The following is a 4,898-nucleotide window of genomic DNA, read 5'->3' on the forward strand; positions in this document are numbered from 1 at the left end:
GAGTGACACAGACAGAAGGGAGCTATGAGTCTTCCTCTCCCCCCGCAGGGTGACACAGTGAAACAGACAGAAGGGGGCTATGAGTCTGTCCCTCCCCCCACAGGGTGACACAGTGAAACAGACAGAAGGGAGCTATGAGTCTGTCCCTCCCCCCGCAGGGTGACACGGACAGAAGGGAGCTATGAGTCTGTCCCTCCCGCGCAAGGTGACACAGTGACACAGACAGAAGGGAGCTATGAGTCTGTCCCTCCCCGCGCAGGGTGACACAGTGACACAGACCAGAAGGGAGCTATGAGTCTGTCCCTCCCCCCGCAGGGTGACACAGTGACACAGAAGGGAGCTACGAGCCTGTCCCTCCCCCGCAGGGTGACACAGTGACACAGAAGGGAGCTATGAGTCTGTCCCTCCCCCCGCAGGGTGACACAGAAGGGAGCTATGAATCTGTCCCTCCCCCGCAGGGTGACACAGACAGAAGGGAGCTGTGAGTCTTCCTCTCCCCCCGCAGGGTGACACAGTGACACAGACAGAAGGGGGCTATGAGTCTGTCCCTCCCCCCACAGGGTGACACAGTGACAGACAGAAGGGAGCTATGAGTCTGTCCCTCCCCCCGCAGGGTGACACGGACAGAAGGGAGCTATGAGTCTGTCCCTCCCCCCGCAGGGTGACACAGTGACAGACAGAAGGGAGCTATGAGTCTGTCCCTCCCCCGCAGGGTGACACAGTGACACAGGCAGAAGGGAGCTATGAGCCTGTCCCTCCCCCCACAGAGTGACACAGACAGAAGGGAGCTATGAGTCTGTCCCTCCCCCCGCAGGGTGACACAGACAGAAGGGAGCTATGAGTATGTCCCTCCCCCGCAGGGTGACACAGACAGAAGGGAGCTATGAGTATGTCCCTCCCCCGCAGGGTGACACAGTGACACAGACAGAAGGGAGCTATGAGCCTGTCCCTCCCCCCGCAGGGTGACACAGTGACACAGGCAGAAGGCAGCTATGAGTCTGTCCCTCCCCCCGCAGGGTGACACAGTGACACAGACAGAAGGGAGCTATGAGCCTGTCCCCCCTCCCCCCGCAGGGTGACACAGTGACACAGACAGAAGGGAGCTATGAGCCTGTACCTCCCCCCGCAGGGTGACACAGTGACACAGACAGAAGGGAGCTATGAGTCTGTCCCTCCCCCGCAGGGTGACACAGTGACACAGACAGAAGGGAGCTATGAGTCTGTCCCTCCCCCCGCAGGGTGACACAGTGACAGACAGAAGGGAGCTATGAGTCTGTCCCTCCCCCGCAGGGTGACACAGTGACACAGACAGAAGGGAGCTATGAGCCTGTCCCTCCCCCCGCAGGGTGACACAGTGACACAGGCAGAAGGGAGCTATGAGTCTTTCCCTCCCCCCGCAGGGTGACACAGTGACACAGACAGAAGGGAGCTGTGAGTCTGTCCCTCCCCGCGCAGGGTGACACAGTGACACAGACAGAATGGAGCTATGAGCCTGTCCCTCCCCCGCAGGGTGACACAGTGACACAGACAGAAGGGAGCTATGAGACTGTCCCTCCCCCGCAGGGTGACACAGTGACACAGACAGAAGAGAGCTATGAGTCTGTCCCTCCCCCCGCAGGGTGACACAGTGACACAGACAGAAGGGAGCTATGAGTCTGTCCCTCCCCGCGCAGGGTGACACAGTGACACAGACAGAATGGAGCTATGAGCCTGTCCCTCCCCCGCAGGGTGACACAGTGACACAGACAGAAGGGAGCTATGAGACTGTCCCTCCCCCGCAGGGTGACACAGTGACACAGACAGAAGGGAGCTATGTGTCTGTCCCTCCCCCCGCAGGGTGACACAGTGACACAGACAGAAGGGAGCTATGAGACTGTCCCTCCCCCGCAGGGTGACACAGTGACACAGACAGAAGGGAGCTATGAGTCTGTCCCTCCCCCCGCAGGGTGACACAGTGACACGGACAGAAGGGAGCTATGAGTCTGTCCCTCCCCCCGCAGGGTGACACAGTGACACAGAAGGGAGCTATGAGCCTGTCCCTCCCCCCGCAGGGTGACACAGTGACACAGAAGGGAGCTATGAGTCTGTCCCTCCCCCCGCAGGGTGACACAGAAGGGAGCTATGAATCTGTCCCTCCCCCGCAGGGTGACACAGACAGAAGGGAGCTCTGAGTCTTCCTCTCCCCCCCGCAGAGTGACACAGACAGAAGGGAGCTGTGAGCCTGTCCCTCCCCCCGCAGGGTGACACAGTGACACAGACAGAAGGGAGCTATGAGTCTGTCCCTCCCCCCGCAGGGTGACACAGTGACACGGACAGAAGGGAGCTATGAGTCTGTCCCTCCCCCCGCAGGGTGACACAGTGACAGACAGAAGGGAGCTATGAGTCTGTCCCTCCCCCGCAGGGTGACACAGTGACACAGGCAGAAGGGAGCTATGAGCCTGTCCCTCCACCCACAGGGTGACACAGTGACACAGACAGAAGGGAGCTATGAGTCTGTCCCTCCCCCCGCAGGGTGACACAGACAGAAGGGAGCTATGAGTATGTCCCTCCCCCGCAGGGTGACACAGTGACACAGACAGAAGGGAGCTATGAGCCTGTCCCTCCCCCCGCAGGGTGACACAGTGACACAGGCAGAAGAGAGCTATGAGTCTGTCCCTCCCCCGCAGGGTGACACAGTGACACAGACAGAAGGGAGCTGTGAGTCTGTCCCTCCCCGCGCAGGGTGACACAGTGACACAGACAGAATGGAGCTATGAGCCTGTCCCTCCCCCCGCAGGGTGACAGTGACACAGACAGAAGGGAGCTGTGAGTCTGTCCCTCCCCGCGCAGGGTGACACAGTGACACAGACAGAAGGGAGCTATGAGTCTGTCCCTCCCCCCGCAGGGTGACAGTGACACAGACAGAAGGGAGCTATGAGTCTGTCCCTCCCCCCGCAGGGTGACACAGTGACACAGACAGAAGGGAGCTATGTGTCTGTCCCTCCCCGCGCAAGGTGACACAGTGACACAGACAGAAGGGAGCTATGAGTCTGTCCCTCCCCGCGCAGGGTGACACAGTGACACAGACAGAAGGGAGCTATGAGCCTGTCCCTCCCCCCGCAGGGTGACACAGTGACACAGAAGGGAGCTATGAGTCTGTCCCTCCCCCCGCAGGGTGACACAGACAGAAGGGAGCTGTGAGTCTGCCTCTCCCCCCCGCAGAGTGACACAGACAGAAGGGAGCTATGAGTCTTCCTCTCCCCCGCAGGGTGACACAGTGACACAGACAGAAGGGAGCTATGAGTCTGTCCCTCCCCCCCGCAGGGTGACACAGTGAAACAGACAGAAGGGAGCTATGAGTCTGTCCCTCCCCCACAGGGTGACACAGTGACAGACAGAAGGGAGCTATGAGTCTGTCCCTCCCCCCGCAGGGTGACACAGTGACACGGACAGAAGGGAGCTATGAGTCTGTCCCTCCCCCCGCAGGGTGACACAGTGACAGACAGAAGGGAGCTATGAGTCTGTCCCTCCCCTGCAGGGTGACACAGTGACACAGGCAGAAGGGAGCTATGAGCCTGTCCCTCCACACACAGGGTGACACAGTGACACAGACAGAAGGGAGCTATGAGTCTGTCCCTCCCCCCGCAGGGTGACACAGACAGAAGGGAGCTATGAGTATGTCCCTCCCCCGCAGGGTGACACAGTGACACAGACAGAAGGGAGTATGAGCCTGTCCCTCCCCCCGCAGGGTGACACAGTGACACAGGCAGAAGGGAGCTATGAGTCTGTCCCTCCCCCCGCAGGGTGACACAGTGACACAGACAGAAGGGAGCTGTGAGTCTGTCCCTCCCCGCGCAGGGTGACACAGTGACACAGACAGAATGGAGCTATGAGCCTGTCCCTCCCCCCGCAGGGTGACAGTGACACAGACAGAAGGGAGCTATGAGTCTGTCCCTCCCCCCGCAGGGTGACACAGTGACACAGACAGAAGGGAGCTGTGTCTGTCCCTCCCCGCGCAAGGTGACACAGTGACACAGACAGAAGGGAGCTATGAGTTTGTCCCTCCCCGCGCAGGGTGACACAGTGACACAGACAGAAGGGAGCTATGAGTCTGTCCCTCCCCCCGCAGGGTGACACAGTGACACAGAAGGGAGCTATGAGCCTGTCCCTCCCCCCGCAGGGTGACACAGTGACACAGAAGGGAGCTATGAGTCTGTCCCTCCCCCCGCAGGGTGACACAGAAGGGAGCTATGAATCTGTCCCTCCCCGCAGGGTGACACAGACAGAAGGGAGCTGTGAGTCTGCCTCTCCCCCCGCAGAGTGACACAGACAGAAGGAGCTATGAGTCTTCCTCTCCCCCCACAGGATGACACAGTGAAACAGACAGAAGGGAGCTATGAGTCTGTCCCTCCCCCCACAGGGTGACACAGTGACAGACAGAAGGGAGCTATGAGTCTGTCCCTCCCCCCGCAGGGTGACACAGTGACATGGACAGAAGGGAGCTATGAGTCTGTCCCTCCCCCCGCAGGGTGACACAGTGACAGACAGAAGGGAGCTATGAGTCTGTCCCTCCCCCGCAGGGTGACACAGTGACACAGGCAGAAGGGAGCTATGAGCCTGTCCCTCCCCCCACAGGGTGACACAGTGACACAGACAGAAGGGAGCTATGAGTCTGTCCCTCCCCCGCAGGGTGACACAGTGACACAGTCAGAAGGGAGCCATGAGACTGTCCCTCCCCCCGTAGGGTGACACAGTGACACAGACAGAAGGTATGGCTGTGTGAGCAGGATAGACCTGGGAAGGTACGAACCTTAGGGTCTGTAAGGAATATGAACGGATCCTCTCTGTGCCCAAATCGGCTTTAAGAAACCAAACTCGAACTGTTCTTGTCTGAAAATACCAGGAACGGTCTGATCACC

Source organism: Ascaphus truei, chromosome 20, assembly GCF_040206685.1.
Source record: "Ascaphus truei isolate aAscTru1 chromosome 20, aAscTru1.hap1, whole genome shotgun sequence".
Classification (NCBI taxonomy): Eukaryota; Metazoa; Chordata; class Amphibia; order Anura; family Ascaphidae; genus Ascaphus; species Ascaphus truei.